Source organism: Podarcis filfolensis (genome assembly GCF_964270895.1).
Source record: "Podarcis filfolensis genome assembly, chromosome: 7".
Lineage (NCBI taxonomy): Eukaryota > Metazoa > Chordata > Lepidosauria > Squamata > Lacertidae > Podarcis > Podarcis filfolensis.
This window is the reverse complement of record NC_139603.1, coordinates 21,683,298-21,706,756: the sequence shown is the minus strand read 5'-3', so window position 1 is coordinate 21,706,756 and position 23,459 is coordinate 21,683,298. Positions and strand designations below refer to the sequence as shown.

Sequence of the window (23,459 nt, the reverse complement as noted above, 5' to 3'; positions counted from 1 at the left end):
GGAGGTCTCTCAACCCATCGGTTGCATAGGGCAATTCCGAGTTCCCAGTTGGCACTGAATTGCAATGCAAGGTGGCCAGGGTAATAAAAATCTTGTGTCTGGCTGATTTACAGGCTGCAGACATGACTGCCTCTTGTTTCCAGGAAGAGGGCTGAACATACAAATTGGGACTGGGTGAGTGAGGCTTGAAGCACAGAGGCGCTTTCTTCTGTAAGGGGAGTCCTTGTCAGAGTTCTCCTCTCTGTGCCCTCCTCCTCCATTCACTTGCAAATCACTGTGTTTGGCACATCCAAATTTCACCCTCCCTCTCCAAACACTCGCATCTCGCCTCCACACCTTCCTGACTCGTTCCCAAAGCCTCCTCACATTGAGCACTGACTGCAGCCTCATCAGCAGCAATCTGCTCTCCATGTGTGAGGGACGTTTCTTATTAATCAGGGGGTGCTGAACGGAAACCAATCAGATAGAGGGTACCTTTGGCTTCGGTTTCCAAGCTGCCTAAGTTAAAAGTGATGCAGAGGGAGAGAAAGCCCTGAGTACAGAGAGAGATCACTGGAGCTAACTGCTAACGCGCAGCAGAGACGAAGAAGGCACCAGAGAGGCTGCGGACCAGCGCAGCACTAAGCAAAGCTGCCGTCACTTTCACTGGAGAGAGAAAGGTGAGTTGTTTTGCTTCTATGATCTCTGGATTCACAAACATGCTTTCACTGCAAGGGAGATTAGAGGCTATGCTTATAAATATAATGCTTGATTTCATCTTCCTCTTTTGGGGGGAGTAGGGGGGGGAGGAGAGAAATAAAGATATATGAGTGAGAGCTGCGAAGTAGATGGCAAACAGATATGTTGCTGAAAGTTGAAGTCAAAGGTGTGTTTCTATTCTCCTCCCCCCATATGCTCGGGGTTCATTTGAATAGTAAGTTTGCAAACAGGAAGGCTGCTGTATTCGGAGTAGTTCTGCACAGCAGGGTACCCCCCGCCCCCGCTTTCAATTAATTCACACACTTTATTTCTTGCATTCAGTATTTCTACATCAGAAACATTTGCTCTCCTCTTCAGGGAAGGAGCATTAAATCCCCATTCAGTGAGCCTGTGTTGTTTTTTTATCCCCTCTCCATTTTAAAAAGATCTGTGCAGAACTCAGGAAAAATGGATAGACAGCGAGTGGGTTGAAATCATTAATTTGTACAGCAGATGAATGCATTTCAAAGGGCAAAAAAGGAAAATCAGTATTTCACGCAATGTTGGAAGCAAAGAGGTGAAACTGACACACAGCTGATTTGCCTGCCAGGATTCTCATCTTGGTCACATAACAGAAAAGGCAAAATGTCTTTTATCAGCTTGAGTTGCATTGTTGATCAGGGTTGAAGCTTTCAAGCATCACAGAGCTCTTCTGCAGCCTTTCTGAGCACAGATAGGGATATGTGCATTAAAGGTAAAGCCACAAAAGCTGGTGTGGGTGGAATACCCAGCCACAGTTCCCCAGCAAACTCCAACCTCATCCTTTTTCTGATACATGGATCTGAATCAAGGATACATGGGGACAATCTTAGTCATCTGAAAAGGCAATTAGTTGACCATTCTCCCACCACCAGTTTTTATTTTCCTTTCCTTTTTTTCTTTTCAATTACACATGCAAGAAACTACACGATGGCATCTCTCCAATTTCACAAAACATCCAGGTCTTGGGCAAAGAATGATGGATGTGAACTGTAAAGGAAATCAATAACCTTTGCAATTGTATGGGCAGTCTGTGTACTGTAGTCATTCATCCCCTGGCAGGCAGTTTTAAATAATGGCTCAGGATAGAATTGAACAAGGGACTGGGTTGGGATAATTTTCATTTGTGCCAGAGAAGTTTGGACAACAAGGGAAGGACCAGACTGCTGATGAAGTTGAGGAAGGGGCTAAGATCACATCCCAAAGCTTTTTTTGCACAGGATACAGGAATTTCAGGTCTTCATAACAGAACTTGGGCGGGGGAGGAGGAGCATAATTTATGCTGAAAGTTTGCATACCTTTCTTCATTTAGGAGCAAGATTCTAATAATATTTGCTAATTATTATTGACTGGCAAGGATGGCAGATTTTGTGAGATGTGTTTGTGGAAGGGGGGCTACGGGTTTGTTTTGTTGCTGCTCTTGTTTTTATTATGTATTTTGTGTTCTTGTTTTGTATTTTGGTGCTGTGAACCACCCCAAGATCTCCAGATGAGGGGTGGTATACAAGTCCAATAAATAAATTTTGCAACTTTCTAAAACCTAAGCTAGTAAGATTATTAAGTATTCATGTAAATACAAATCTAACACATCACTTCCCAAGCCCACAGCTTCCACAGCTATGGCAAGATCTGCAAGTGTAGATCAGATGTGCATCTGAATATGGATGGTCTATATACACACTGCATTACTTTCAATTGGGTTCACATACTAAGGTATATTCTGATCCACAGATGAAAGATGATGGCCATTCCACTGAATGATTTCCTCATGATTTCTAGTGGTGATTCCTAAAGCAAATCACTTTCTCAGGATGTGGATGATATCCTACAGAAAGTTTTCTTTTTGTGGGTTGGGGGTTGGGAGGATATCCCACCTCTTAAATGAGGAATTTTGTAATGATTTTGGGAAATACACCTGTAGAGGTATGCACTGGGTTCATATTGCAATTGACAACCAACCAATGTGGATTCAAGGATGAGATTGGTTACTGCTAAGTTTTGTTACGAATAATCTGAAACTTTATATAGAAGTATGCATGCCATTTAGTCAGATGGCCATAATAACAGCAGCAAATTAATCAAGGCTAGAATAGAATAAGCAGTCTTAATTTTAAAGAAGGCAGAATACATTAGTACAATGTGGCAACAGTATACAGAAAACCAGGTGTTGATGTTTTCCCCCTTCTCCCCTAGATATGTGTGCAGCAAGGTAGTAAATCTGAATTTAGCCAAAAGTGACAAAAGAGAGTCTGTAGAACTGTTTTATGTTGTCAAGAAGAGATGGTAGCCTGCACAAATTTAAAGAGGAGATAAAAGCAGAATAAATCCTCCATAGTTCTCATTTTAAGCCATATTTTCAAGGCAGAAAGTATGTATATTTCTTGCCAGCTTCATTGACCAATAAAATGCCAATGATTTCAGGATAACAGCTGGGTTACAGGGATTTGGATGCCCTCATCAGACTAAGTTTCCAAAAGCAATGTAACATACTTAATTGGTTACTCAGGGAGGTGTAATACAGGAGTAAATTAGATCAGCTTGTGGGTGAGAGAGAAAGAAATTTAACATAATCTGGCATAGGAATGAAGAGTACACATCACTCATCCACCTAGTAGCTTGGTACGGAAAGCTATTCAGTTGCATCATGTATACCTGTACCCCGTAAGAATGTCTAGGGATGAATGGATCTGTCAATTTCAGATTCTTTCAGTTTCTCATTTTGCTGGTATTGAGTTCAGCTCCCTGCATTTTTGTGTCAGTTAAAAAAAAAAACAAAGTTCTCATGAAAAAGTATCAGCATGTTTGTGTGCACTTCTCCCAAGAGACACATTTTTGCAAGCAATTTTGCCCAATATGCATCTTTGAATGTTGGTTCTACTAATATATGCATTTCTGTGCACTCTTCTCCCCAATATGCACACATTTTTCTACGCTTCTTTAGATTGGAGATCTGCATCACAAAATCTGAGTAACTATTGAAGGTCAGCTGCATTTTAGTTCACATACTGTTTTGAGAAGTGCAAATTCACATTGATACTGAACCAAGCTGAACCCAAGACAGAATACTGACTATTCTATATTAAACACATCCGTGGCAGATACCTGCCCAAAATTCTCCAAAAGAGATCCCACCATGTCTCATTTTAGCATATTCTAAGTCATATTTGAAAGTACCCCATTTGCTATGTAATATTATTATCATTTAAAATATTGTACTTTATGCCAGACAGTGAAACTTTGTGTTGCAAGTGGGCTGCATCCCTTGAAACAGACCAGATTGTTACCTTGGCTGGCCCACCCAGTTCATATAAAGATAGCTTTGTGGTCACAAATGCTAATATCGCTATGAACTCAGGACGGAATTGATGCCAAGTATAATAAAATGAGATTCACCAACATTAATCAAAGCAATTAAGATCCGCTAGTCATGCTTCTTGATTCTCAGATTCTGCCAGATAAGAAGATTAATTAATTCATGAACATTAGATGATTCTATATTGCAAATTTACCACCATTTTAGTGGTGAGCTATATCTGCCATAGAATTGTCTGTCATTCTTCTCACTCCTTTTCTTGATTTTTCAGAAAGCTTGATGGCGGAGATCACTTATGAGTGTTCTGTGTCCTCCCACTTTTGAACTGACTTAAATGAAATAATTGAGTAATATATAACCATTTAAATCATTTTGCGTACGTTGGGTTGTTTCCAGTGCTAGTCATATACAGAACAGTCCCACTGAAATTAATGAGCATGATTAACATAGGTTAACATAAGTCCAATAAGTAGAACTTAGTTGGGTACAATCCATTGTCAGTAAGCTTTCAGACAACCTCTGTCAGGTTGCTCAGGACTATTCTCACATCATAGGCAGATAATCTGAAGGCAGGGGTAGCCAACACTATACCATCAATATATTGTTGGACTACATATTCCATCATTCCTGACCATCAGCTGTGCTGGCTGGGGATGGTTGGAGTTGTACTGCAGTAGTATCTTGAAGGAATCAGATTACCTATGCCTGTCCTAAGACAATCTAAGGAAATCACAGCTGAAAAGAAAATTAACCCTGAGATTTCCTGGGTCATATCTCACATTGCTATTGTTAGTTACCACACTTCAATAAACCAATAATTTCCTTTGTGGAGGGTGTAGGAAATGAGTAACTAATGCAAATCATATTACCTTTTAAGCTTTTCTACAAGTAACTTGCTATGGCATGGCCCATAACAAATTTGCTACTGACATACTAAAACATTTGCTTTCATTGGTACTTAGCCCATTATTTCATGTTCTTATTTCTTTCTGATGATTCCCCCAACCCCCATAAGTGGTCTTATGCACTGGCAACATCTCAGTGGAAGGGGAAACATGGTTAGAGACATACACAAAAGGCAGAATATCAGAATTATCCCAGAGCATGCAGGGGTGGGAGGAACTGGAGCTAACAGAAAATCAAGCTCTAATAAGCATAGAGGGGGATGCAATGCTATCGTCCTGACATTTATGAAAATGTGCACAGAGGAAGAAACACAGAAGGGAGAACTGCAGAGATGAACTATTGAAATCCACATGCGGGGTTTTTCTACCTATTCAAGAGCTTCTTTTGAAGTTATGTGACTTACAGCAGGTGCTTGGTGTAAATGCTGCCTAGAGATACACAAATATTTGATCATGAATAATGATATCTGGTGCTCGCAAGTCATTTTTAGGAGACTAATGTTCAGATTCTTGCAAAAGGGGAATAGAAAAGGAAGCAAGGGGAAATGACTCATAAATTTGAACAGACGGAACACTGGAATAATCAGTGGTTTAACAACATGTCAGCTTATGCTTCCACTTTTAAAACAAATACCAATTTTGAGAGCAAAATCATGCTGTCTCGTTGGATCTTTAAGATCTTCCCCTCTCCATGAAGTGGAAAATTCTAAGTAGCTTTTTACAGGATCCATCCAAACAGGTTCCATCCAAACAGGCACAAGGCACATCTATACCATAGCCTTAAAGTGCTTTAATAGACATTCTTTCACCAAAGGGAATGTTGGGAATGGTGAGTGGAGCTAAGGATCTTCAACAGAAATCTCAACACCCCTGTCAAACCACTTGCCAGTTAATTATCCTCAAGCAAATGTAGGTAGGTTCTTAAGGTGACTTTTCTAATATCCTACCCATGTGGAGGAAGTGCTGCAGAGATGCAAAAGCAAGCCTGGAGGGCAATACCCAACACATGACAATATCAATTCTATATCAATTCTGCTTCTCCCCAGAAAACCCGAAGCCTTCAAGACTCCAACCATTTGCTATTTGTTTATTTATTTATTTATTTTAAAAACTCACGAGAAACCAGATGCCATCGTTATATTATTAGCATTAGTATCATCACCACCATCAACAACTTTGAGAGTCACCTACGCAACACAAGGCACTGGGTGACTTCAGATTCAAAGCTATAATTAATATAGATTTGTTTACATGCTCAGATTATGATGGTGAGTACTATTGTCATTATTGTTAACAACATTTATGATTCACCTACGCATGGCAAGTCTCTAGGCAACTTAACATTAAAAATTATAGACAACATAGGTTTGCTTGCATGCTCAAAAGAGAAATGTATGAATTGATTTCTCCTGAGTCTGGCCATTGATCCATCTACAGTATTTACTCTGTTTAACTTCCCAAAGATCTCAAGCTGAGATCTTTCCCAACCCTACTACCTGAGATGCCTTTAATTAGAAATGCCAGGGATTGAGAATGAACCCTACAACCAAGCTACTGGTCCAATGTTTCCAACACTCACAAGGCCTTCAGAAATGCTATAAAACACGTGCATTTTGGAGTGTTAAGACCAATTATTGAGGGTCCCTTTAACATGAGATTCGCAGTTTTGAGAGTAGAGCTGTTCCCTGTGGGAATCATTTATATTCTTCCCATTTGTCGCCATTGTTTCCCATACTGCTCAAAGACATGAGCCTCTAAGACGCATTTCAACTTGAACACCCTTCCATGTGGGGGGAATATTCCCTTCAGGAACTACCGATGACCCTAGTATTTAGGGAAACTCTTTTATCTGCAGCCCCTGGCTAATTTCAGTAAAGTGGAGCTGGCTCAGGAACTAAAAGAATTGCCAAATGAATGGGAGCACAGCGTGTATAACCTGGCGTCCAGATACTGGAGCATTTCTGTAAGATTCCCAGGAATGGGAGGCTGAGCTGAGATTTGGGAACTTAACAACAATAAAAAGGAATTTAATAAGAGAAAATAACACATGACTTTACAGTCAATTTACTGTAGTCTGTTCAAGAGGAGATTGGGGAAACTACCCATATTCAAGGGCACCTAAATAAGAGAGACTGCAGAGTGAAGGGAAAGGAGAAACTGTGGAGAGCAGTGAACAACAACAACAACAACAACCCAGAAATGATGAAAGAAGGCATGAGATATATACTTACTTAGCTTTAGTTTGCTAAAATGAAAGAAGAGGGGGGGAGGGGGAGATAAATAGTACAATGGTACTATTGTACTATTGTATAGTACTAGATGTACTATTGTACCCTGGTACAATGGGTCGGTATCTGGCTATTAACCAGAGGTTGGTGGTCCAAGCTGTGGGCAGGATTTCTGCACTGCAAGGTGAACAAGATGTCCCTCAGACCCCCTTCCAACTCGACAATTCTATGAATCTATGAAATCTTCAATGGTAAATAAATAAATAAATAAATAAATAAATAAATAAATAAATTTTTATTTATATCCCGCCCTCCCCAGCTGAGGCCAGGCTCAGAGCGGCTAACAACAATAAAATAATACAACATTCTAAAATCATTTCATTAAAAAATCACTTCAAATCAAATTGATAGCAACCATTGGGCTAGAGTTCTGTGAAGATTACGAAAGGAGGGAGTCAGGCTATGCCCTGGCCAAAGGCTTGGCGGAACAGCTCTGTCTTGCAGGCCCTGCGGAAAGATGTCAATCCCGCAGGGCCCTAATCTCTTGTGGCAGAGCATTCCACCAAATCGGAGCCACAGCCGAAAAAGCCCTGGCTCTGGTTGAGGCAAGCCTAACCTCTCTGTGGCCTGGGACCTCCAAGATGTTTTTGTTTGAAGACCGTAAGTTCCTCTGTGGGACATACCCGGAGAAGCGGTCCCGTAGGTACAAGGGTCCTAGGCCGTATAGGGCTTTAAAGGTTAAAACCAGCACCTTAAACCTGATCCTGTACTCCACCGGGAGCCAATGCAGCTGGTATAGCCCCGGGTGAATGTGATCTTGCAGTGAGGACCCCATAAGGTAGATTAAACCAGAGTGAGAGAATAGGCATCCCAGGCCATGCTAGGACATCCACCAGGCAACAATAGAGGGACTTAGGAGTATAAAATATTCCAAGGCCACAGTACAGCTTCTGCTGGGCAGGAACATACGATATGCAAAGACAAGCCAGCAGCCGAGAGACAGAGTGGTGAGCAACGTAGACAAGACATTACAAAGAAGCAATTTGTTATTTTATTTTTAGAAAACCAAAAACAATTCTTTTTTTTTTAATTAAAAGAAAGATGCCTGCTGTTCAGGAACACAAATTGAGTGGTGAAACCAGTTAGAAGTTTCTGTGAAAACCGGTGTAGTAAACATTGGATGAATGTTTTTGGTATTGTTTCCGGAGTGCACCAAATCCTTAGAACTTTCAGTGTTGATAGATCAAGGGACTGGAATTTAATTTTTCTGCTACTAAGAGTGCAATTTTCTTAAACTCTTCAGCAAATGTTAAGGTGGGGAGTTAACTCTTCCCCCTTCAAAGTTTATAACTGACTGCCATGGAGTGGGGAGAAGTTTCAGCTTCACTCTTTTGCATGCCTATCAGATTTCCTATAGAGGACATTGCCTGAGTCATCTGGGCCCAATTTTCCAAAACTAAACCTACAACGTATTTCCCAAATCAAATTCAACCTCTAGATTCTGAGGATGTGGTAAGCCTCCTGCAACAGAGGCTCACAGGAGCTATATTAGGGTTGGGCAAAACAAGGGAAGGCCACCAACATTGTCTCATTTCCTTCTCCCCACTCCTAAACATAGCTTCTAGTTTGGGGAGAAAGAAAGTTCAGACCTAGTCACACCCACCTCCCCAAACCTGTAGTTGCCATAAGGAGAGGAAGGGACATGCTAAGCCTCTTATGTGATCTCCTCAGTGAAGTCATACTACCTGGTGGGCAGGTTTTCATCTGTGGTGACATCACCCTAAAGTCATTGGTTCCCCAAAAAACAAGAAATGAAAACCTTTCACTCATTTGGGAGAAAGTAAAAAAAAGATGTTATGGACACCATGGGAGGGGACATAAGGGTGGCAATTCAACTAATTTTTACTCAGCTTAAACCCAATTAAATTAATGAACTTAACTAAGTTAGGGCTGGGACGCGGGTGGCGCTGTGGTCTAAACCACTGAGCCTCTTGGGTTTGCGGATCAGAAGGTCGGCGGTTCGAATCCCCACGGCGGGGTGAGCTCCCATTGTTCAGTCCCAGCTCCTGCCCACCTAGCAGTTAGAAAGTATGTCAAAGTGCAAGTAGATAAATAGGTACCGCTCTGGTGGGAAGGTAAATGGTGTTTCCATGCTCTGTTCTGGTTCGCCAGAAGCATCTTAGTCATGCTGGCTGCATGACCCGAAAGCTGTCTGCGGACAAACGCCGGCTCCCTCGGCCTATAGAGCGAAATGAGCGCACAACCCCAGAGTCGTCTGCGACTGGACCTAATGGTCAGGGGTACCTTTACCTTTACCTTTAAGTTAGGACTATTGATTTCAGTGGACCTAGCTGAGTACCACTCTAAATGTTCTTCCTTCCAACAGTCAGCCATCGATTGACACTGTAGTCTACTCCTTTTTACATAGTTTCATTCTGAGTTCTATTACTTTGTTGCATTACACTATTATGGAAACTTGGGAAAGTAGGATGTTATGTTGGAACATTAAGATGTTATTGCATATCAAACCATCTTTGATGAGAGAAAAAGTCTAAGTATCCTATTTATGATTAACAGGAAAAGCACTCCTCATTATGTATGCTACCAGACTTTCTGGCATTTCTATCGGTGATAAACAACAAATATGCATTTCTATTCATTTTGAAAATGGAAATCAATTGCACAGGTAACAAACCGCCAACAAGCCTGCATTTCCTACTCATGAATAATGCATCTTGTCATTCCGTGTCAATCTATGAGACGTAAATGTGCCTGATTGCTTTATTAGCGTTTGAAAATGAAAATAAAGTGACATTCATGTTGTCCTGTGCTCTAAAACCTGATGAGTATGGTTAATTCATTTCCTTAGTCCCTTCTGTACTCTACATGTGACAAATGGTAAATGTCTTAGACGAGGAAGACATGAGTTTAAAAAGAAGTAGTAAGAACAGGGAAAACAACAACAAACATGGCAGTAAATTCTGCATTTTGGGGAAGATGGATAAAACTTCTTATAGAGCGAAAAACCATTTATTGCAAGCATTATTTAAAAGCACACTAGTGAAATCATGGTTAAATTTAAATATTTTCCACCACTTTATGTAAACCGCTTGTAGATTTTTTATTTTTATTGTATTTATCACTCTATAATTTTTTTTAAATAAATAACTTCTGAAATATTTCACTAAACCTTTGGGGGATGTTAAAAAGTGATTATTATTATTATTATTATTATTATTATTATTATTTTCATACATAGAATAATACCTATCAAGATCCCAAGCCTATTTACACCTGCCCAAAATTACTTCACCCACACCAATAATCCTACCTGTTTATCGGCATCCAGAGTCTACAACATATAGTTCAACCACACATACAGATTTTCAGCAAACAAAATACAATTCCCAAGAATAAGCAAAAAGCAAAACAGAAAAACCCTCACTCTCCCCTACACACACATACACAGGAAAGGATACAGACAAATGCATGGATGTTGGAGAGAAGAAGGAAAGCCCACCTGTTTCTGAAACAGGGAGAACAGACTTCTCCCCCTTGGTTCACCAATTGGCACTGACTGTGGATGTATGTTTACATCAAGCTAAAAGTAGAACATCATGAATGGATAACCTCCGTATGTATACATCCAAATATCATTGGTGCAATGCTTCTAATGGGATGAGCATGCATATGAGCACTCCATGTATGTACATTCCATCCCATGTAGTCATGTGCAATTATGCATCATGAGAGCTGGATTGGCATGAATATGTTGTTACACTGCAGTGGCAGGCAGCAAAACCTGATCAACAAGGAGTTATTTATTTATTTATTTATTTATTTATTTATTTATTTATTTATTTGTAAGATCCATTTCCAGTTCTTTCTTGTCCTTCACCCTGAAGATCCCAGGTTGCAGCAATTTAACATACAATATATAAAAACCAGGAACATAGGTACCAAAAGCCAGTAGAACTGTGTCAGCCAGCTCAGAACTGTGTAGATTTGTTGTTGTTTAGTCGTTTAGTGGACTAGAGCACTTCTGTCTTCAGTGTAGATTAGGGGTAGGCAAACTACGCCGCCCGGGCCAGATCAGGCCCACCAGGGTTCAAAATTCAGCCTGCCCAGCCATTTAAGAACCCTCTGTGAAACCAAGACTCCTGGAGATTGGCAATGGGGGGAAGAGGCCGAGCGGCGGCGGCTCTGCCAATCAAACACCATGCCTGGTTTACCTCAGCGTGGGGACGTCTCTGCCAATTAAATGCCGCACTTGGTTTACCTCAGTGCAGCACAGGGACATCTCTGCCAGCCAATCAAATGCTGTGCCACACTGAGGTAAACCAGGCATGGTATTTGATTGGCAGAGCTGCCACCGCTTGGCCTCTTCCTCCACGCCGCCACCCTGGTGCTCCTGTGGCTGCTGCCACTCTGTGTCCCCATGAGGGGGGCGGCAGCAGTATTCCTGGTGGAGGACAGTCGGCCCAGGCTAGAGCTCGGTGGGGCTGCTGCCATGCTTCCATTGGCGGCCAACATGTTGGTGGAGGACGATGAGGCCGGTGGCCAAGTGGCCCAGGCAGCAGCCTTCATCTCCAGGGAGCAGGAGGACAAAGGGGCAGAAACACCTGCACAGGGTGGTAGCCGCAGGTGAGGCACCAGCTTGTCCTTGTCTCTGTCTCTGTTCTCTTGAAGAGGTGCACAGGGCAGTGCATGCCGCTCTCGGCCAGCTCCTGCAGGCTCCTGGCTTCCAAGGTGCCTAGCTCCCACAAGCACACCAGCCCACTCTCCAAAACTTCCCGTCCAGCCCCCGACAGTGTCTGAGGGACAGTGAACTGGCCCCCTGTTTAAAAAGTTTGAGAACCCCTGGTATATATTTGCCAAAACAGATAAGTCCCTGAGTGAGAGCAAAGGGAGGAAATAGCTTGGCCTCAGTGACATAATCATATAGCCAACTCTGATGATCTATGTGGTACCATAAGAGCTTTGTGTTCACTCTTTGACCCTGGGCTGGTTGGAATGACACACTGAAGAAGGCTTAAAGAGGCAGAAGCATATCAGGTCATTTAATAGTAAAATTTCAAAATGAAAGACCTCGAAAATAGAGGGTGGGTTTTCAAACAGCCTTGAAAGGCTACTTTTTTGCATAGAGAAGCAAATCTTGTGAATATTTGGTGCAGCTCAAGTAAAATTGGTTCCTCCCCAAACTGGGGTTTCTTTTAGCTTTAGATAGCAGTACTTACTTCCTTAGAAAGATAATACATGATTCAATTTAGGGCTTATTTCCAGCAGCAAATAAAGAAAAGGAGTTCAGTGCTTATAAAATATGCTACACTACTTAATAATGTAGAGATTGTGTTATGGACTCCCTGCGCTAACATTTAAACCCCATGAACTATCCTTCCCTTTTCATGTTATAATCCCAAAACCGTGTGAGTTACCGTAATGCTATAAACTCCTCTCTGCTATTCACACCATTTCATAACAATGGAACCTTTGGAGACATTGAAAATGAATCCAAAACCACACACGACCAAAAACCCAAATGAAAATAAGAAAGAAAGAAAAAACCCACATTGTTTCGAAATATATAGGCCACCTCCGGGAATACAACATTAGAATTACATCCCAGGATACTTCTCCCCCACCTTACCCCATAATTATTGTAACAGACCAGATATACCTTAGGTTTAGGAGCACATATATTAAAATAAAATCAAAGTATGTATGGAATGGATGAGGGCATTTCCCCTAAATTCTACCTGTAGGAGAATGTGCCAGAACTATTCAGTTAGTTGGCCTTTCTGTGATAGGGTTTATTTATGTCCTGGTTTTTACTTTTAGACATATGGCAACCCTAGATGTCTCAACCCTGATTTGATTCATCTCTAGCAGTGCACACACAATGTCTCGTCCATATATAACCCAGTGTCAACCTATAGATCCTTCAGACCTTGGCTGTCCTTGCATTCTTCCCTTTAGCATCTTCTCCACTGTTTGCCTTTGGCACCGTCCTGCTATACCTTGATTTCCCATCACACCAGCTTTCTAACTTCATTTATTTTAATGTCAGTACACCTCAAACTTGCCAATGATGAAGTTCTCACTCCTGATGCCTCCAGACTTCTGATGTCAGCTTCATTTAAACATGGTAGCATTATGAAAATTGGTGGTGGTAAGGTTGCTAAGTTTCTGACTTCACTCAATTTAAACCCTGGTGACTTGGCACACTTGTCACAGCTTTCAAAACTGTGAAGAGGAGACCCCTAATAAATAAACTGAGAAGGGGAAGAAATGGAGGCAGTGAGAGATTTTACTTTCTTGGACTCCATGATCACTGCAGATGGTGACAGCAGTCACAAAATGAAAAGACACCTTCTTCTTGGGAGAACAGTGTTGAGAAAACTAGACAGCATCTTAAAAAGTAGGGACGTCACCTTGCCGACAAAGGCCCATATAGTTAAAGCTATGGTTTTCTGAGTAGTGATATATGGAAGTGAGAGCTGGACCATAAAGAAGGCTGAGCACCGAAGAATTGATGCTTTTGAATTATGGTGCTGGAGGAGATTCTTGAGAGTCCCATGGACTGCAAGAAGATCAAACGTATCCATACTGAAGGAAATCAGCCCTGAGTGCTCACTGGAAGGACAGATCCTGAAGCTGAGGCACCAATACTTTGGCCACCACATGAGAAGAGAAGACTTCCTGGAAAAGACCCTGAGGTTAGGAAAGATTGAGGGCACAAGGAGAAGGGGATGACAGAGGATGAGATGGTTGGACAGTGTTCTCAAAACTACTAACATAAGTTTGATCAAACTGCGGGAGGCAGTGGAAGTCAGGAGTGCCTGGTGTGCTCTGGTCCATGGGGTCACAAAGAGTCAGACACAGCTAAACGACTAAATAACAACAATCTTATGCACACTAAACTTAATGTGTGTCTTACTCTGAAGTGAAAATTCATAAAATTGGATCTACTTTTGTGTGGATTTACACATTACTGCTATGTGCAAGATTACTGGCACAGAAAACATGTGTATGTTTCAAAATGTGTATTTAAAAACAAAAACAAAAAAATGTCAATAATTATGTTAATTCAGTTTGGGCTACAGTTTGTGCACACAATTTATTCTTTTATGTTGGAGAGTATGGAGTTATCTGACCCTTGAGCCGTCTGAAGGCAATCCTGTATAGGGAAGGTTTTTAATGTTTTATTATGTTTTTATATATGTTGGAAGCTGCCCAGAGTGGCTGAGGCAACCCAGTCAGATGGGTGGGGTATAAATAATAAAATTATTATTATTATTATTATTATTATTATTATTATTATTATTATTATTGAATAGGACATGCCTATTTTCAGTGGATAAATGTTGCCTACAACACTGACAGATTGCTACTTCCTGCAAGGCAAACCACAGATCAGAAATAATATGTTGTGGGATGACAGGCTAGCCTTCCAAGTGTTGTAATACAGTGCACAATTGTACACAACAATGAACAAAAAGGGAAGACAGGCAAACTCTCTCACTCACATGGACCTGAGCTTTTATTCTGGCTGTTTCAGACTTGCCCTTTCCCATGTTAATGAGCACAATGGGGTCAGGGAAGTGCAATGGTCCTGTGGCATCTGCTAATGAAAACAGTTTGTGGTGCTTAGGGTAGAATTGAAAGGCTACTTTGTTTTCAACTCAGCAGGGTGTACAAAAGATGACCCACACTTTCCCTGAATGTTTGGCCCTAATAAGGAAGACTCAGCCCCTTCCTTCTTCGTTTGAGGGCATTCCTGCTGCAACTGGGCACCAAGGCTTGCTTTTCACTAAAGGACCAAGTAGGAGGGAGAACAGTTACAGAGTTCACAGGAAAGATACCGTCAATTCCAGATACTCACAAAGAAATCGTCAGTGCTAGTCCTCCTCAGAGTTCATAGACAGGACTGAGGGAGCAATCCTGGGTGTCACACAAATTTGGCCTACTTAAAGAGGACACAATGGACAATGCCCTCTTACTGTATGGTACCATGTAGCCATAGTGGGGGCGAGCACATGCAATTGCTATGCAAGCCAGGATCAACAGCCAAATTAGTGTATGGCAATCAGGACACAGAAAACAAAGTTTTCCCTCACAAAACACATGATAAAGTTCTGGAACCCACCGCCACAAAAGCAGACCCTCCAAGTGTCCCTATTTTCAAGGGATAGTCCTGGATTTACAGAAGACATTTCTGATTTGATCCCCTAATATCCCAGCTTTTCCTTAGGACATCCCAATGTTCACCAGAGAAATATTGGAGGGTATGTTAGGACCAGTGGCGTAGCTAGCCGCTTGGGCACCTGGGACAGGTGCACACAGGGGGCAGGGAGAGAAACAGTAGATCAGGTGTGCTGCGGGCCCAGCTCAGATTGTAGGGCCAGCGAGTGCCAGCTGCATCCTTTTCAGCTGCCCTCTGGCAGCTGGGGACGACGCAGCAGCTCAGTGCCCTGTAAGCACAGCCCCAGGTCGTGATGCTTTGGGGAACGACATGCCATGTTCTGGGGCACCTGGACTTGGGCATCTCCTTGGGCTCTGGCATGCTGTCACCCCCCAGGTACGCGACTGGATAGGACGTCCTTATTTCCGTCAGAAATTTTTTGGAGGGCATGCCATGGTGACTAACTCAGATACAGTGGTACCTCAGGTTAAGTACTTCATTCATTCCGGAGGTCCGTTCTTAACCTGAAACTGTTCTTAACCTGAAGCACCACTTTAGCTAATGGGGCCTCCTGCTGCTGCCGCGCCGCCAGAGCCCGATTTCTGTTCTTATCCTGAAGCAAAGTTCTTAACCTGAAGCACTATTTCTGGGTTAGCGGAGTGTGTAACCTGAAGTGTATGTAACCTGAAGCATATGTAGCCCGAGGTACCACTGTAGTTTCTAATCCATCTCTCTAAAAAAATAATATTTCTTTTAGAAGGGATATAGTAATAGGTTTTAGTTTTCGTAGTTGAATGCACCTCCCTGTTCAGTGGTAATATACATTTGAATATCAGATGCAGGAGGAGACAAGCAACAGAAAAAGATTTTTGCTTCCATGTTCTGCTTGCTAGTTTCCCAAAGGTATTGAACTGCTAGCTGCTTGCGATGTAGTGATGAGCCAGAGGCAGTTTTGGTTTCATCTAGTAGGATTCTTTATGGTGTTTTTATTATTATTAAAAAAGCAAGAACCACGAGCATTTGAGGATGTTCCCTCCCACCAGTAAACACCTACAGCTTTATGAGGTAAACAATGCTATAAATGCGCTTGCAGCCGACTTAGGCAACAGAGCACTTCTCTCAGAGTTATCACCGGGAAGCGCAACAGCTATGTGGCTTTCTCCTCCACCGCACAATTAGTGTTTAAATTATCGGTTTGTGAAGTATAGAAAGGCTCCAATACAAAACATATTCTGTTTTATTAAGGGAAATAATTGGGGAGAGGTTGCCGTAAAAATGTAACATAAAATGAGACCCATTAATTTTCTGCTCCCCTCACCTCAAGTTGATTAGCACAAATTAAATTTCATGCTAGTCAGCCTGGGCACTTAGCAGGCAGTAAAAGGAATCCTGAATTTCAAAAGAGATTGTAGCAAAGTGCTCGTTGTGACGGCATAAGAAATGTGCACATCTTAGCAACAATCGATGAAATGAGGGATTCGTTCCAGTGAGTATCCTATAATGGGCCATCCTTATTATTCTTTTCAATCAATACACCTATCACTTAATGGCAGAGAAGGCTGGCGTTACACCCTGAGCACGATGTTCATATTTACTCACATTTTGATGTGCCTTTGAAAGATGGCATCACTCAGCTTAAGGATAGCACTCACTGCAGGGGGTTGGACTAGATGACTCTAGGAATCCCTTCCCTTCCAACTCTAATATTCTATGATTCTTTGAAACTACAAGAACTGTGATTCTCTCTCTCTCTCTCTCTCTCTCTCTCTCTCTCTCTCTCTCTCACACACACACACACACACACACACACACACAGAGTGATATCTACAAAACATTCCATATACCAGGGTAGCTAGTATTTTTTAGCTTAACGGCTGCACCTCATATACAGCACACAAACCTACACAAACAGTTTATACACTCGTCAAGCATGCAGCCACACAACTTTCTCTTTCGCTCTCTCACACACAAATATGTTCCTAAGTCAGGAGAAATGGTAAGATATAAACTGAATCAATCAATCAATCAATCAATCAATCAAATGCATGCATGCAGTCATACACTTGTATTCACTCACACTGTAGTGTGATGCATATACCTCCCAAAGGGGGAGTGCATAGTGCTGTGGTCTAAACCACTGAGCCTCTCAGGCTTGCTGACTGGAAGGTTGACAGTTCAAATCCATGTGACAGGTTGAACTCCCGTTGCTCTGGCCCAGCTTCTGCCAACCTAGCAGTTCGAAAGCACACCAGTGCAAGTAGATAAATAGGTACTGCTACAGCACAGAGGTAAATGGTGCTTCCTTGCGCTCTGGCAATCGGCATGGTGTCCTGTTGCGCCAGAAGCAGTTTAGTCATGCTGGCCACATGACCTGGAGAGCTGTCTGTGGACAAACACCAGCTCCCTCGGCCTGAAGTGAGATGGGTGTTGTAACCCATAGTCACCGCTGACTGGACATAACAGTCCAGGGGTCCTTTACCTTTACCTTTTACCTATAACTTCCAAAGGTGCCACTTCCTGACCTTGTGCTCCTTTCTCTTCCTGGGCACCTCTGAACTAGCAGTGGCAACGCACAAGAAGAAAAGGAGCTTTTGCAAGGTCAGGAAGAGGTGCCTTTGGAAAGTACCAAATTGGCTCGGGGCTTCACAGATCACCTGAAAAAGCTTGGTAGGCCTGATCCAGTCTGTTGTCCACAGAGTCACCACCTTGCCATATAATTTTGCCTGCCAAACAACGGTAATAGAAGTATGTTTAAAAGCCACATGCACTGTCTGCATTTTGTTTAAAAGTGATGCTCATATTTTCATTTCTTTTCCAATGAATGGGCTCAGTTATCTTTATCTGCAAAAATGTATACAGGAAGGGTTTCAAGGAATTAATGGGTACTGACATACCTGTACAACACTTGTTTCAGTATTATTGTGGTGACTCTCACTGTTTGTCTATATTTCCTTCAGTAAACATGATGCCCATCTGTTGATAGGGCTAGTGATAGTTTCTGTAGATAGTGTTTTTGACACAGGACATGAACAACAAGGTTATAATAATTTACATAACAATGAGGGGTGGCTATTCCCTCTGATAAAATTTCTTAGCATGTAGCAAAGGAATCTGGAGAAAAGCCGCTCCAAAATTAAGCCGGAGAAAAAAATGTGCTTAAAGAATGGCAGAAGAGTATCATGTTTCATTCATTGGAACACACATGGAAAACATGGTGAATTAAACATCAGCGTATACACATCAATACTCTTTTAGCTCCATCTACTGTCAATATCAGTCTAGCCATCAATGGTGCCGACTTGCCCCCCACATTGCGGGTGCATCATGTGATGTGTCACGTTACATGTCACATGATGCATCCCGTCCCCCACCAAGTACACAAGTGTTCATGCACCAGGCCAGGGTGTGCAGGTGTCCTGCGGCCATGATGCTGTCGCTCGTGCACTGGGTGGGGAATGGGAAACACGGAGGGCCTCCTCTTCCCCTTGTCACATTGGGAGGGAAGAAGGAGGCAGAGCGGGGCCCCAGGATTTGGGGGGTGCCCAGCCCCCCATTGAAAAATATGGTGTGTGTGTGTGTGTGTGTGTGTGTGTGTGAAGACTCTTAAGCCCCCGCCACTTGGCATGCCTGCTAGCCATTAACATTTGCACTGGGTTCTTGCATTCCACATTCGTAGCACAAAAAGCTCTATGGCTGCATTGATCTTGACACTAAACATGACAAGGCCCATTTGCAAATGGGGAGAAGGGGAGGAACAAATTCTTTCATAATCAATCAATCTGTAAAGGGGTGTGGATATATGTACACCAATGATGCAGAAAGCTAATAAAGATTAGATCTAAGACTCCAGCAAAGTGAGTGTAGCTGGCAGCAAAACAGGACATAATCAGTGCATCCCAGACAAGTGTGGAATTGGTTGCTGCTATCACAAAATCAGTGTTGGGGGAGGGAGGAACCAATGGGACAGCCTAAAATGGAGACTGTCACCATGGATTAGAAGCTGGAGTAATTGCATTTTGCAGCATTTTACTTTCTTGAACATTGTTACTCAAACAAACAAACAAACCTGATCTTTACTGAGAGCTAGCTGGTTGGTCACTGTGAGAAATGAAATGGTGAGCTTGAGATAGCTGAATCAGTGCAGCAAAACACGTTCTGTTGTGAGAACTGGGGGCACGGCTATGTTGGTCACCACTATATAGAGAACATCCTGGAGACATGAAAATAGAAGTCAGATGTTGCTACAGCAGCTATCTTCAAACTGAGCCTTAAATGGCAGCAAGCTCCACCTCCACTAAGAGTTACTACTGCATTTAGAAGGGCGCAGCCAGTTTTTAGTGGTTGTTAGCTCTGAAGGAGGAGGGGAACTGTCCTGGGTGTCAAATGTGGGAGAACATTATGTTCTTGAGCCAGAGGGGTACTCACCCCACAAACTCTTATTCCTGTCGGTTGGGTGTTGTGAGGGCCATTCCCTCTCCCACTCTGAATTGCCAGCTTCACCCTCTTTGGAAAGGGGGCATTTGACTTCAGAGTCAGCACAAAACCACCAGCAGCAGCATCACACGCAGGGCTTTTTTTCAGCTGGAATTCAGCTGGAACCAACATCTCAGTTGCTTGCCATTGCCATTATAAAAGAACAAGGGTTTATGGTGAGTTCTGGCACATCTTTTTCTAGAAAAATAGCACGGATCATATGTTCAGGGAAGTTTTTAATGTGTGACATTTTAATGTATTTTTAATCTTTGTTGGAAGCTGCCCAGAGTGGCTGGGGGACAAATTAATAATAATAATAATAATAATAATAATAATAATAATAATAATAATAATAATATTGAACCTACTCCAAGGGACTAAGAGCAGCATATATGGATTGTTCCACTTTTTCCACACAACAATAACAGCCACTACTCCTGAGGAAGATTTTCAGGGTCTGACTTGATGTTGATAATGAAGGATAAATTGGATCAGTAGGCTTGCTTCTTCTGCAATTCATCTCTCTCCTTCTCTCTCTCTCTCTCTCTCTCTCTCTCTCTCTCTCTCTCTCTCTCACTTGGCTTGGTGAGATTCTGACAACAACTTTGGAACTCTACTACCAGAATCTGTTTGGAAGATGTTCCACACTTTAGATCCCCACAAAAGAGCCTATTTACTGCGGCATGCTGAACAATTCAGAATGGTACAATAAACCAAAGTTAGCTGATACCCGTACTGATCTGTTCTGCGTAGCCTGCAGGAGTTTATAATCCGTAAGCAATATGTTAAGCAATAATAGTATCCTGCACAAACATGCTTTTCTTAAACGGCACATTAAAAATATATGCTGAGGGAGTAAATTAAGGCACAGAAAAGAAGAAAAACTGAAAATGACTGATCTGCATTAAACGCCGTGAACTCAATGGGAATCTTTCTAATAAGCCCACCTGGTGTTCCATGAATGCCTAAGGACTGGTTTTCAAAGGTGTCATGAGCATAAATAAAACAGTGCTTCTCCTATTTACCAGCCAACTGAACTGTTCTGTAAATGCGAGCAAAGGTGATTCAATTAAAACAACACTCACTGCTCAGCACTTTTGAGAGTCCAGCTCTCATATTGGATGCCAAAAACCTGGTCGTTTGCTCCAAGTCTTCTGATGTTGGAAAACATCAAGATACATCACAAGAAGAAGCCATAGCAAACCCCAGGAAAAAACAAATTCCAGAAACAACACAATGAGAGACAGTTTTGGCATTACTCAATCCAAATACAACCTGCAGGGAGGCCCTTACTTGCGGCTATACAGTCAGGGCCGTCTTTACCCGGGGGTGCAAGGGGTGCGGGGCACCCGGGCATTGAATTCTGGGGGGTGCCAGGCACCTGCCGCTGAAGCTGCCTAACCTCTTAACTATCCACCTGTAATGAAACAATAAACAATTTTGATAAAGCTAGAAAAACAAAATACATATATAACTAGGTATTACCGAAATGTATGCCTACTGTTTCACTAAAGGACTTTTGACTTTGTGAGCTCATTTACCAAAGACGCGCCATGCCAGCGGTTGCACTTGCCATTCACAATGGTGGCGCCTGTCAAACTCAACGACGGCACTTGTCATTCACAATGGTGCCGTGCACGCGAAATTAACTCTTACATCAAAATTTGTGGCGCTGGGTGGATCTTTGCACCCCGGCGGTGCATATGCTAAAGACAGTCCACAGGTCGGGATGAGAAGAAACATTTCAGAGATCTGTATCAAATGCACAGTCCCCAAGACTACGCATCCCACCAAGAACTGTGTGCAAATGGCGCCTCTAAATTCTCTACCTTATCTGTGGCCAGAGAAATTGGGGGAAACATTTCTTCTAATTTCTCCAGGGAGCGCAGCATTTCTCCAACAGTTTCTTCCAGAGAGGCTTGTAATTAGAAGTGGCACAGCAGTCCTTTTTTTCCTGCTGCTGCAAGAAACCTTCGTTGGGCATTCTGAATAGGGCTTATTTAAGCCTGTGAGCAGTGGGGAGCATGCCTGAGTAGAATAACTCAACTCCCATCCCTGTAGCTCACTGCATGGTTCAGCTGAGAAGACTCCTGTACCTGAGAAAGCTTTTGCATCTTCGGGTTTTCCAGGATTTTGAAACACATGGGATCTTCCCCAGCCTTCTCCATTGCAGAGAGTCAGGGAATCATAGATTTGTAGAGTTGGAAGGGATCTCAAGGATCATCTAGTCCAACTCCCTGAAATGCAGGAATCTCAGCTAAAGAATCCATGATGGAGGGCCATCCAACGTCTGCTTAAAAACCTCCAAGGAAGGAGAGTCCTCAATGTAGGCCACCATTTTGCAACTTCCATAAGGTCTCAGATCTAGCATCATTCTGGAACATGGCGTGACCAGGTGTGACAGCCCCAGCCCCCAGGGATCACAAGAAAGCAATAAAGACTCTGACACATGTTATGGAATTAAAATTAGGCCACAACTTTATTTAAACTTCCGCATGTAGGAAGACCTTGGTTTAGGCCTTGGGTGTGTATCCCTCCCAGCCCCCCAGCTGGGGGAACTGGGGCTCATCAGGGTAAATGGGATATGGGGGTGCTCTGCGAGATGTAAGTGTAGCAGGCAGCCAAGCCCATATCCTCACACGCAGAGGAGTACACTGACGACCTTTCAGTGTATGGCCAGTGACACCCTTATATATAACCCCTTTAAGAGGGGGACCCTGGATTCGCCACTGCAGGGGGGTGAGTCACCACTTCATGCCCCCCCATATAGGGAAGAAAAGACTAAAGGATTCCACCCAAGGCCATAACCATGATGAACTGCTATGGGGAAGATAAAACCTGCCAAGACAGGAAAATTTCTTCCCGGTCCTTCAACAGCAACCAGTCAAAGACCACAGCAGCGCCCGCTAAACAGGAAGAAAAAGGTTAACCTGCAAACAAGAAACATTAAACAAAGGGAGAGTAGGGAGGGTGAATCTCCAGAGTCGACTGTCTGGCTGTTGTCGGCTCTACCCCCTATTCATACTGGGGCTGGCTTCACCACCCAGCCAGAAACTTGATTACTGAGGCTGGGCATGAACCTCCGAATAATAACACTGAGAAGCAAGCCAGCTCCCTATTTCTAGTAAGTTCCCTGGAAACTGTAGCCCTGCATGCGATCCCACAAAGGGCACCCACATATAAAATGTGAGTGCTCATTAGGCAGGGGGACGGTGTCCACACACAGGAGTATTCTTTGTAGAGGCACCGTAGTGAAAAATCCAAGTTAAGTTGGCCCTTATCATAACCTTTATTCCCAAATTTATGTGGAATATTAGGAATGCAGTTTTTGCTTCCTTATGTTACATTCTTTAAAGTGTAGGTATGATACAAATGAGACAAACAAGAGGCCCACAGATGAGTGATAATGATGATGATTAGTACTATAATTTATTAAATTTATTAGACAACTTCTCTCGCCACAGGCAACTCAAAGTGTCTTTACAAAAGAGTCTACCTGGCTTCTTACGCTTTCAGTGGGTTGCTACTGCCAGTAAGGTAAAGGTAAAGGGACCCTTGACCATTAGGTCCAGTCATGGCCGACTCTGGGGTTGCGGCACTCATCTTGCTTTATTGGCCGAGGGAGCCGGCATACAGCTTCC

At 42.7% G+C, this 23,459-nt stretch overlaps 1 protein-coding gene across 1 annotated transcript in view; it reads left to right on the top strand.

Annotated features, from left to right (window-relative positions):
• The first annotated feature begins 240 nt into the window (after positions 1 to 240).
• CDH9 (cadherin 9) overlaps positions 241 to 23,459 on the top strand; it is a 133,464-nt gene continuing 110,245 nt past the window's right edge. The window contains exon 1 of the mRNA XM_083623836.1: positions 241 to 659. The gene's annotated coding sequence lies outside the window, so the exon portion shown is untranslated. The remainder of the gene's footprint in view (positions 660 to 23,459) is intronic.